The sequence below is a fragment of the Capra hircus genome, chromosome 11 (genome assembly GCF_001704415.2).
Source record: "Capra hircus breed San Clemente chromosome 11, ASM170441v1, whole genome shotgun sequence".
In the NCBI taxonomy this organism is placed as follows: Eukaryota; Metazoa; Chordata; class Mammalia; order Artiodactyla; family Bovidae; genus Capra; species Capra hircus.
The window spans coordinates 95,646,355-95,659,226 of record NC_030818.1 but is presented as its reverse complement, the minus strand read 5'-3'; the positions used below and the strand labels follow the sequence as shown (position 1 = coordinate 95,659,226).

Here is a 12,872-nt window from a genome sequence, read left to right as displayed (position 1 = left end):
TGTTTAAACTATCACACTAAGAATATTTTTTCTTTCAGTTCACTGTGATCAGAAACAAAACACAGAAACCTCCTAACGCAAAAGTTCCACAGCTGTATTAACATTTTGCACTAATTCCTGGTCAAAAGAAGCAAGGCAAATAAATTTCCCATCCAGAATTGTTTAGGAAATGTCAGTTTTCATATTAATTTCCACTTAATAGCAAAATTTTTAAAGCCATTATAAGTAATAGTGGTTGAGCTTGAAGAGCAGAGTTTTGGCTGGGGGTAGTAAAGTATTGGAGAAGGCAATGGCACCCGACTCCAGTACTCTTGCCTGGAGAATCCCATGGGTGGAGGAGCCTGGTGGGCTGCAGTCCATGGAGTCGCTAAGAGTCGGACACGACTGACTGACTTCACTTTCACTTTTCACTTTCATGCACTGGAGAAGGAAATGGCAACCCACTCCAGTGTTCTTGCCTGGAGAATCCCAGGGACGGGGGAGCCTGGTGGGCTGCCGCCTATGGGGTCGCACAGAGCCGGACACGACTGAAGCGACTTAGCAATAGCAGCAGTAGAATGTACTCGTGCCTAGGAAACAATAATAACCACTGGGCATTTCAGGATTGTCCTTACTAGGGACCAGCCAGGTACTTTATATGGAAATTCTCATTTAATCTGTGTAACATTCCTGAAAGGTATTCGTACCCACCTTTTATTGATGAGGAAATTAAATATTCTGCCCAAGGTCAACTCAGTAACTAGCAAAGCTAAGACTAGAATCCAGGTGTACCTGGCTTACGCAGATTTTAACCACCATGCCATCTGCCTCCCCAAAATGAGTGCTTTAATTCACCGTCAAGGTTGCTTCTTCTATTCACCCCACTCTTCCAGCTATTAATATGTCAGTCAGTAGCTGGACAACTCTCCTCTTCTTCGAAAGTTTCAAACTGTCTGACAAAGTCAAGTTTAGTTGGACTTCACGACTAAATAACCTAGATCCTACTGCAGAAATGGTATATGAAAGTTTAGAAAAAGTTACTAGGGACTAATCCAGATTCAGTTCAGTCGCTCAGCCGTGTCCGACTTTTTGCAACCCTGTGAACTGCAGCACGCCAGGCCTCCCTGTCCATCACCAACTGCCAGAGTCCACCCAAACCCATGTCCATTGAGTCAGTGATGCCATCCAACCATCTCATCTTCTGTCGTCCCCTTCTCCTCCTGCCCTCAATCTTTCCCAGCATCAGGGTCTTTTCAAATGAGTCAGCTCTTCACATCCGGTGGTCAAAGTATTGGAGTTTCAGCTTCAACATCAGTCCTTCCAGTGAACAGGCAGGACTGGTCTCCTTTAGGATGGACTGGTTGGATCTCCTTGCAGTCCAAGGGACTCTAAAGAGTCTTCTCCAACACCACAGTTCAAAAGCATCAATTCTTCCCTAACTGGCACCAGAAAATCTGGGTCACCTCACTCTCTGTCTTTGGAAGCTAATTGGGATTTCCTGTGGGCAGGTGACCTCAGACAGTAATCAATATTGTCAAAGTGATCTATGCTCTGACTGTATCTTCTGCCTTCTTCCAATGTGGGAGAACAGAAAATCAAAATGGCCCTTTATTGGGAAAGGTTAGGAAAATTCAAGATTATCATCTTCCTCCAGTCAACCCTTCAGACTATGAAGAGTCTCATCTGAGTAGTCTCATTCCTGGACTCTCCTCCCTACTGCAGGAGACACAGGAGACATGGGTTCAATCCCTTGAGTCGGGAAGATCCCCTGATGGAGGAAATGGTAACCTGCTCCAGTTTTCTTGCCTGAAAAAATCCCATGGACAGAAGAGCCTGGCAGGCTATAGTCCACGGGGTCGCAAAGAGTCGGGCACACCTGAGCATCCACGTGCACACAAGCACGCACACACATGAAGCCTATATCCTCCTCATCTTTATGTGAACTCAGATTTCTCCTTTGAGGCCCAGCCCCCAAATCTCTTCCCACTGCTAAGTGCTGGGGGAACTGCCTCTAACAAATAGGGTACGTCCTTCCTCCCTTATGACACTGAGTGGGAAAGTTACTCCGTCTTCAAGTCTCTTTCAGTTCTCCTATTCACATCATGGAGAAAAGCTAAGCGAGGCCCCAGTTTGTCTTCAACATTTCCCTAACACTTGCTGTGCTTAGTCGCTCAGTGGTGTCTGACTCTGTGACCCCGTGGACTGTAGCCTGTCAGACTCCTCTGTCCATGAGGATTCTCTGGGCAAGAATACTGGAGAGGGTTGCCATGCCCTCCTCCAGGGGATCTTCCCAACCCAGGGATCGAACCCAGGTCTTCTGCATTGCAGGCAGATTCTTTACCAGCTGAGCTACCAGGGAAGCCCAACACCTGCTAATCTCTCCTTTCAATTAAAGGACAGCAGATCTCAAACTCGGCACCTTCCGCAAACAGCAGCAAGCTAAGTTTTATAACACTGCTGTGTTTTTATTATATTTAACTTGGTTTCTATTTAGGGCAAGAGATAGTAGCCTTTCATTATGGTAATAACATAAAGCTTCTTTAAAAATATTTTTAAGGGGCCCAAAAAAAGACATTTTAAATAAACAACAGTAAAGCAGTGTGCAGATTCAGGAAAAATTCTGATGTTACTCAAGGATCAAGCATGGTAAACATTGTTATATACTACTGCCTAAACCTTGACAGAACTGCCAGTTACTTTTTTTGTTCATTATATACGTACATTTCATCACAGTATTCATGTACTGTTTATACTAATGTGACAAGGGAAAAAAAATGACCGTCATTTTCTAATGACCTACTACAATGTTAGCTGTATAGGATTTTAATTACCCACCACTTTCCAGGGACGTAACCAACCCATACCAGAGATGGGTGTCCACTGCAAAATTTTTTTTTAATAAATATAATCATGTTGAATTACAATGATTTGTCTACATGTGTTTCCTCTTGCAAGATTTATCTCCTTCGATGCAGGAATAGTTTCTTGCTCACTTTATGTTTCTTTAAATTACACACTCTAAAAATCATCAGGTATTAAAAATAATGAGCTCAGCTCTTTCCAGAAAATGGACAGACAAGGACAGTAAGGCTGTATCTAACATACTTGCTTCACTCACCCATTCAAGAAATGTTTACTAAACACCTATGAAGTGCTAGGCGCTGATGAACAGGACAGGTTAAGGTCTGCTCTTGAGGGACCTGCTTTCTCACAGGGATACATGACATTCTGATGACAATTCTGAGTTGTCAGAGACTGGATTTCTGCATGCCCTCTGTTTAGAATCCTCTGCTTACTCCTCTTAGCGGTCAGTTAAGTCCCACTCAGGCAGCGGGGCCCAGCCCAAACTGAGAAGCCTTTACCAGCCTCCTGAGTCAGATATTTTCACACAGACTATTTGCAACAGAACATTGTTTTCTCAACAAAACTTTAAGTGCCCTGAAACAGGGACACAGTCATCTTGGTATCTCCGTGACTCAGCAGCGGAACTGGTGTTTAGCAGGTACTGAATCAATGTATAAATTTATAAATAATTAATAAACAAGCAACTGAATGATGAAGAGCAATGCTCCAGTTAGGAATCAGCCAAGCTGCTGCTAACTCAGTTCCAAAATGATTAAAGAAGAGCAACAAAATTTAAGTTGGAGACACCTACTAACTTCCCAATGAGTATGTCTGAAATAACTATTAAGGTACCAAAAAAAGGACGTTTCTTTACAATGAAGAAATGTGTATCATGAGGGGAAAATATGGAAACGACTGACACGTCCTAATATCTTTGGTTGACATTTTTGAAACAAAAGTAAGACACTGTTTAAAAAAATAGACTTGGTACCAACTATTCCTGGCACAAGTACAAGGATCTGAAAGACACACAGCTCTGAAGATGTAAGTACCTAATTCAAAGTCAGATAGTACCCAAAATTCAAATTAAGAGTACAGCACTTCGTGTCATGACATCAAAACTCCAAACCCTACCAAAAATAAATAAAATCCAAAGGTCAATTTTACCCCCTGCCCTGATCCATTAATTACTTTTCCAGAGCTGAAAAAGAAAAACCATGAAAATAATGAAATTCAACACATAACAAATAGCTTGTAGATTAAGCTCAGGTTTTATTAGACCACCCAACTGACAGAATAAAACACCTGGACAGCTAATATGCATTATTTAGTAAATACTAATGTAGATACACTATTTTCATTTTAAAATCTTGGCTTTTTAAAATCTTATTTGAAATCATGACTAATGGGACAGTTAAACAAGATGAAGCATGAAAGACATTAAATAAATCATGGTACGCCTTCCATGGACTTGTTTAGTTGTTAAGTCATGTTCTTTTGTGACCCCAATCAACTGTAGCCTGCCAGGCTCCTCTGTTCATGGGATTTCCCAGGCAAGAATACTGGAGTGGGTTGCCATTTCCTTCTCCATGGGATCTTCCTGACTCAGGCATCGAACCCGCATCTCTTCTCCTGTATTGTCAGGCATATTCTTTACCACTGAGCCGCCAGGGAAACGGCTTTCCATGTACTGCCACATAATTACTAAGAAGGAGACAGAGGTACCTGGAGGACTTCCCTGGTGGCTCCTGGTGGCTCAGATGGTTAAACGTCTGTCTACAATGCAGGAGACCCGCATGCCTATCAGGTTCCACTAAGTGAAAAAAGCAAACTGCAGAACGAGATGCAAGGTAAGATCCCAGAGGCAGTCCAAGGTTAGTTAAAACACAAATCCCAGAGCAAGACTTCTTGAGCTCAAATCTCAGTTTTGCTGCTCACTAGTTATGCAGGCTTTGGCTAATTACTTTTCCTTGCCTTAGTTTCTTCATATGCAAATGGATGTAAAATTGAAACTTTGACGGGCATGTTCATAAAGTTGTGAGGGTTTAATGGGTTATCAAGAGCTAGTGTTAACTATAATTCTGGGGGAAAAAAAAATTCCAAACCATATAGTATATGCATATGCAGGTAGGGAAAAAATTTTTCATTTTTGCATCATTTTTATTTTTTTAACAAAGAATATTTATTACTTTAGTAATTCAAAAAATTTTTTAAGGAAAACATAATAAAAACTTGGCACTAAAAGCTCCCCTGCTTAAAGATCTGCTAGTACAATTACTTAAACACTCAGGACCAGACAAATTCTGTGAATAATTAAAACTGTGAAATTTTCAAGTCCAACAAAAAGGACACAGTACTTAATTTCTAGGTACAGCTGAACAATAACACACTGTACACTAATAAGCAGAACTGCAATGGTATTAAAATTATATCCCCTTCTCCTCCAAAGGCAGTAAGTAACACAAAAATATCCGCCTGATCTAGAAACGCATCAGGAACTTTCATGTTATGGAAGCCTTAATTAATTTAATTAATCCAAAGTTCAGTTCAGTTCAGCTCAGTCGCTCAGTCGTGTCCGACTCTTTGCGACCCCATGAATTGCAGCACACCAGGCCTCCCTGTCCATCTACCTACTCCCGGAGTTCACTCAGACTCACATCCATCGAGTCAGTGATGCCATCTAGCCATCTCATTCTCTGTCGTCCCCTTCTCCTCCTTCCCCAATCCCTCCCAGCAACAGAGTCTTTTCCAATGAATCAACTCTTTGCATGAGGTGGCCAAAGTACTGGAGTTTCAGCTTTAGCATCATTCCTTCCAAAGAAATCCCAGGGCTGATCTCCTTCAGAATGGACTGGTTGGATCTCCTTGCAGTCCAAGGGACTCTCAAGAGTCTTCTCCAGTTCAGTTCAGTCGCTCAGTCGTGTCCGACTCTTTGCGACCCCATGAATCGCAGCACGCCAGGCCTCCCTGTATACCACCAAATCTAATTTCCCCCTATTCAACAATCTCTAACGACAACTTACTAAGACATACAGAAATCTGGAGATCAAGGTAAACTAGTGAAAAAAATCCTACAACCCTTAGAACATTCTACAAACCTTTGAGAGAAAGATTTCACCACCCACATGCTTTGAGGAAGCTTTCGTCCCCAGCATAAAATTAAGTTTCTTCCCTAAATACAGTGGGTGCACAAAACTACCAGATAGAAGAGCAGAAAGAGAACTTTGAGCTTCAGCTGCATTTTTGCTGAGCTGTAATACTGGTAAAGCCTGTTTCAAGATCCAAGAGTACACCCTCAAATTTAAGGAAAGCATGTAAACAGCAGACTGACATGTCTGCGTCATCACATTTTCCAAAATGGTACTTCATAAAATTACAAACACTATCAAACTTCAAACAGCATTATTATCACTGTGTTCTACCTAAAAGGAACATTCTGGACCACAAAAAAAGTAAATAAATAAATCTCATTAGTCAAATGGCTTTTCAAAAATAAATTAACCATTAAGATGCCTCCATAAAATTACGGAATTTTTAACTTTAGTTTACATAATGCCTACAAAAAAAGAAGTCAATAAATGTTAGCTATTATTGTCATTACTGCTATCATGATGTTTTGCAATGATGGAATAAAAACTTTACATGAATTTGAGCAAACTCTGGGAGTTGGTGGAGGACAGAGGAGCCTGGCATGCTGCAGTCCATGGGGTCGCAAAGAGTCAGACTTAGCAACTGAACAGCAACAAACAGAAACTTAGAGGAAAGCTTACTTAATAAATTACTTTCCATCAGAATCCAAGTTGGCCCACCAGGCCCTTGAATAATTCGATATTAAAAAGCACTTTGTTTTAGAGAAATCAAAGTTAGATTCCTTGGGTTCTAAAGCAGGTAAAGATGAAATAAATTCTGTAAAAAGAATTAATCTATTCTTCCCTAAGCCTTTTGGACACAAGTCCACATCTGTAAACATTTCGCAATTCTGCCATAAGTGCTATGACTTTCAGACCTAATGTATTTTTGTCAGGTGGTCAGGATTTATAAACAGTGGAAGTAAAATTAAGACATGGGTCAGAGTTCTCCATTAGAAAGTGAAAGGAGACAGTTCAGAGTGGGCTGAAAATAGATGACTTTAGCCTAAGTCCTAAAAACTTTTAAAATAGATGTACTTAGATAAAATTTGAATTGCTTGTGAAGATAATTTGATTCTGATCCTGAAAAAAAGGGAATAGGCTAACATCCCTTGATTAAATGTTCTGTCTTTTAAATTCCCCAATATTAATCCTTTCAAAGATTCAGAGAAAATAAATTGAAAATATAAATTAGGAAGAGAAAAAATAGAACTGAACACGTTTGACGACTAGTCTCCAGCGTGGGTGTATAGGCATTACACCGGAGCAAGACCAAGCAGGCACCCTTTCAGACAGACATCTTAAATTAATGAGCAGACATCTTGCCTGTTTATACAGTTACAGTCTGCTTAAAGCCTTGTATAGTTTATCATCTTTTTATTGAAGTATAGTTGATTACAATATTGTGTTAGTGTCAGGTATACAGCAAAGTGACTCAGATATGTATATCTATCTTTTATCTATTGGCAAAGAATCCACCTGCCAATGCAGAAGACCCAAGACACGAGGGTTTGATCCCTGGGTGGGAAAGATCCCCTGGAGTAGGAAATGGCAATCTGATCCAGTATTTTTGCCTGGAAAATTCCATGAGCAAGAGGAGCTTGGCGGGCTACAGTCCTTGGGGTCATGAAGAGTCGGACACAACTGGGCACACACACAAGAAGATAGACACATATAGATGTCTACCTATATATTGATAGATATCTTTTTTAAGATTATTTTCCATTATAGGTTATTATAAGACACTGGTTAAAATTCCCTGTGCCATACAGTAAATCCTTGTTGCTTATCTATTTTATATATAGTAGTCTGTATCTGTCAATCCCATACTCCTAATTTATTCTATCAACCCCCTACCCCCTTTTCCCTTTGATAACCATAGGTTTATTTTCAGTGTCTGTGAGTCTGTTTTTGTTTTGAATATAAAGTCATTTGCATTATTTTTAGATTCCACATATAAGTGATATCATAGATTTGTCTTTCTCTGACTTACTAAATACAATATTTTCTAGGTCCACTCGTTACTGCAAATGGCAATATTTCATTCGTTATTATGTAGTCTTATCTTTTTTAAATGGCTTACAGAAAAGGTGAATACAAAGATAATTTTGGCTTAATATATAGCATTAAGTTATATTTTCCTTTTGGGTATAAATACTTAACAAGTATCTAGTTTATCTTCAAACTTAGAAAAGAAAAAAGACATTATAAAGACCCTTAGGAAGTCTGTATTTTCTTAAACATTTGCTCAGCCATTTATTTATTAAATATGAGAACCTGAAGTATCAACAGATATTCATCACTTTTTTTGACTTTGAATTGCAGAGCTCAAAACTGGGTTTCAGCTTAGAAACAACGAAGAACTCCCCTTCTGAAAATATTTTTACAAAATCATAATACATACTGAAACATAATCCAAAAAAGAAGAAAATATAGGTAAACACAAAGAAGGAAATTTTAATTATCTGTAATTTTGCAAACCACAAGTCAAACAATTTGTGCCAAAAGCTTTTTCTGAACACAATACAGAAATTGTTCCTTTACAAATGAATTCTTGATTAGGATTTAAGAGTTAAAGCCACAAATAATTCTATGCAAACATATAGAATTTGTGTTCTAGGCAGTTCAAATGTAAAAAAACAAAAACACAGCTAAAATCCTTCTTACCTAAGAAAACATTAACTACAGAGAAGGAAATGTGTGTGGTGAATAAACATGAAGCTGAAGGGGAAAATTTAATTAGTCACTTGAGAAGAAACTGTTTTTCAATTATTTTTGGTCTTTCCTAAGCAAGTAAAAAGGATCCCACTTATTTTTTTAACTTATTTTTAATTGGAGGATAATTGCTTTATAATGTCATGCTGGTTTCTGCTATACAACACTGTTAACTCTGCGCTAAGTATACATATATCCCCTCCCTCTTGAACCTCCCTTCCATCCCCCCAATTCACCCCAAGGATCCCACTTATATCAGACTTTATTTTTAATATATCAGACTTTAAACCCCTCAAAAAAATCATACTTTATCCTGGAGAATGTGTAACCAACTCCCCAGTACACTCACTACTAAAAATAATAATAAATAAAAGTGAAACATCTTACAGTTGGGGATGTATCTACTTTCCTGCTTCAATTTTCTGCAAATATCAGGGGTAATTTTTCCAAATAAACTAATCTAAACTGAAGCACATTACATTTAAAGAGTGGCAAATTTTATATTGTTAGGTGCACTCAACGAAAGTTAATACATATTGTTGCCATTTCCAGAATGCCATTCTCAGGCAGTATCATCTTCTATGGTGCTAACTGTCACCCCTGGAAAATTGCTCACAAACTCACAGCAAAGCCGACTGGGGGAAGTGGGAAGTGACAACACTGTGACAGTGCCCAAGAAGGCACCAGAAGAGTAATGGCTGTTTTAAAGTCAGGGACGTGGCATGAATGTGGAAAAGGGTGAAAGCACGTTGAAAGCTGGAACGCCAAAAGATAACCAGCAATTACTGAGTGAAAGCCATGTTCCTGAAGTTACTTCTGGGGTTAATCCTATATGACAACTATTTATCACCTCCATTATACAGAGGAGGAAATAGCTTTAGAGAAGTCAAATAACTTACTGCCTAATCATCCAGCTATTATGCAGCAGACAAGGAATTCAAGACTAGATTTGTTTGACTCCACACCCCACACTCTTCATTTCCCCATGCTGCCTCTCTGGTTCTTAAGCATAGAGACTTCAGGTTCCCTGTGAGCAATGTCAATGGTGGGCTCTAGGAGGGAGAGATCCATCTGGAGGCAAATGGTCACACACTCTCATGGGGAGCCTAGATTTTTCAGCCTTTGTTCATCCCAAACTGCCTTTATACATAATCTTTTCTTCCATTTTTCCTTTTACAGACCTAACGCACTGGATGGATGGATGGATGGATGGGAGGGAGGTGGGGGTGAGCTGTTGACTTAGATGTTTATTTGATTTACAAACTCCTCTGTCCTTGTCTTTGTTCAAATCGTTCCCTGTACCCGAGGCCTTTCTCCAGTATCCCTGTAGCTAATCACATCTACGACTGAATGTCCAGTTCAAATGACATATCCACACAGCACTCCCCAATCTCCACTGTCCCATTTAGTAGTAGTAGCTCCAATCTAAATCCTCTTGATCTTTTAGGTATAAATATATACAAATATACAAATAATATGATGCCAGATAGGTAAATCTATAAATAAAATAAAGGGGCAGGGGAGAAAGAATGATGAAAGAGGCAGTGTAAGGACACAGAAGGTATCTGGCAAGACCTCCCCAAGGCAGTGATTTGTAACACGGTGTGTTTAAGTCAACACAAACTATTTCAGCACCAACATCTATTTCAGAAAAGACTCCTCCTCAGCTTTCCATACCCTCCCCTAATCCTTTCTAAAAAAGTCTGCTGCACTGGTTTTTCATTATAGATATTATTTTAGAGGGGAAAATATTTCACACAAGATGCTGACAGGTGCTTTACAAACAGGTGCAAACTTCCAGTCACACATATTCTGAAAAAATGTGAAGAGTGATTTGTCAGTGAGAAGTCTGAGGCCAAAAAGCAGCTGAACTACAAGAATTTAAAATGAAATTTCAAGAAAAAGACTTAGTAACTCTTCAACTCTAAGCTGTACGTTTACTTTCTGTCATGTATGAAAAGAACAGCAACAGGAAAACAGACTCGAAGAGAGATCCTGCAGTTTTCACTTAATGATAGAAAAATTAGTCTGGGGAATTCCCTGGCAGTCAGTGCTCTCACTGCCAGGGTCCGCGTTTGATCCCTGGTCACAGAACTGAACTAAGATCCCACAGTCCTCACGGTGTGGCCCACCACCCCGCATCCCAAAAAAGATAGAAAAATTAGAATATCCTCCCCCCCTTTAAAAGTCACACTGCCTACATGACTTAAAGAAAAACAGCACACACTAAAATTTTCTTTCACAGACTTATATAAGAGTTTGGAGGGCTCAATTCCTTTAATCACTTAGAACCAGGAGGTGCCTTCACACAAAAATCTAAGGGCCAAAGTACTCACTTCCCTTTCTTCCTCAGATTATTTTGTTGATTCCTCAGTACCTTGAGTGAAATATCTGTGGTCGATACTCTTTTTCAAAATTATTGCTCTGATTACAGTCAGATTTTTTTATTTCCCTGATTACAAAAATTCCCTCTTTCATCTACACTATTGTCCTATCTGCTTTGACTTTTTTCTTATCTAATGATCCAAATATTCTTGCAAGCCAACTTACAGATCCCCAAAACTTATTTCTGCTTCAGAAATTCTTAAGTCTTTTTGAGCCATGGGTCTCTTTGGTAGTCTGGTGAAGCCTATGGACCCCCTTCTCAGATTGCTTTTTAAATGCATAATTAACTATATGCGACCACAAAAGAAACTAATTATACTGAACTATTAGCAAAAGAATGAAAAAAAAAACCCTGATATTTTAATATATGTGTACCTTTATCAAATAACAAGGTCTAACAGTGGGTCTGATAATACCATAATCCAAAGAAATTATAAGCATAAATGATACTTTAAAAATGTTTTACTGGAGTGTACCATAAATGATATTTTAAGATACCTGCAACAACTGTAAACATGACACAAAAATATCTATTATTTATGTTGGTGACAAAGTCACAGGCATCGCTAACTCTACTGTGGTTTGTTGCTTATAATGACAATACAGTTATCAGATAATAAAGACGTGTTTTGTTCTCATTCTAGTTCAAGGAGCTCCTGAATTCTAACCACCAAATGGTGAATCCCAGGTTTAAAATCCTTTCTAGTTTAAAGCCTCGCTCAAACTGATTTTTAGCACAAATTTTAAAATTAAAACACTGAGTTCTCCTTTGACTTACCTCTCGTCTGAACGGACCACCACGCCTCCCTGTTTTTACGCAGATTTACAGACAGAACTACCTGTTTATTTCTCTGCTTTGCTTAGCCAGGACCCGTTTAAAATTTTGCCAGTCAATGAAAGACGAAGTTGAAGGAAAGGCGATGGAAGCAACCGACAGCTTCTTATTTACAGACCTCCAACAGGAAGTGGAAAGATGCCAAGTATGGTGTGTATGTTTCTGGTAGGTGGGCTGCCCCTCCACCCCCAGACCGTTGAGTCCAGCTTGTCAAGAGTCTCCGAACCAAGACATCTTCACCAGCGGCACTCAGAGGATATTGCACCTTCTCGCCTCCCATTCTCAGTTCTCCAGCTGCCAGGTCGCTCGCCTCTGTTTCTCCCTTCCCATCCCATCCCCCACGCGTCCCTCCCTCTTGTCCGCCCCAGGCTGCCTGGTCCCCTGCGCGCCGCCTCCTCTCCCCTCTGGACCGAATCGTGTGCCCCCGGCCCCACGTCTCCCCTCGCTGGAGGGAAGGGCCCAGGGCCCAGGGGTTAGCTGCACCCGGTGGCCCGCCGTCAGGCGCAGGCTGCGGCCCTAGGCCGGAGCAGCACCGCCGCCAGGCAAGGAGCCCGCGCACTGGGCGCGGGGTGATCCGGGACGTGCACTTACCGAGAAGATCATGCGGAGGAGGGCACCGAGGTCTGCGTCGGACCGTCACTCGGCCTCGGAGCCGTCCCCTCGCCGCGAACTGCCACGGCCGCTGCCCCAGCCGCCGCCACTCGCTAGTTGGCTTCCCTGCGTCCTGCGGCGGCGCTGCCGCCAAGTCATCGCGCTTGCGCAGAGCCGCGGGGACCTCTGGGACTGGTAGTTCGGACCCGCGGCCAGCGGCGCCTCTTCCGCTTTTACCCCCCAACCCCCACCCCCGAGTCCGCCGCAGGCTGGAGCGGTCTTCCGCGGCTGGGTTACCGCGAAAGGGCTTCCGGAGACTTGTTCGCCAAAGACCCGCTCTTGCTCTCGCGTACGGTACCGCTGAATGTTAAAAAATCCGTCTGAGCATGTGTAAA

General features: G+C 40.9%; 1 protein-coding gene across 5 annotated transcripts in view; it reads right to left on the bottom strand.

The window, feature by feature from the left end:
* Positions 1 to 12,624, bottom strand: part of GAPVD1 (GTPase activating protein and VPS9 domains 1) — a 66,575-nt gene extending 53,951 nt beyond the window's left edge. For 3 of the 5 annotated variants that reach the window (XM_013967908.2, XM_013967910.2, XM_013967909.2), the window contains exon 1: positions 12,478 to 12,623. The gene's annotated coding sequence lies outside the window, so the exon portion shown is untranslated. Of the gene's footprint in view, positions 1 to 12,477 lie in introns of all 5 variants that reach the window. The other 2 variants (XM_013967911.2, XM_013967912.2) reach the window with 2 other exon arrangements.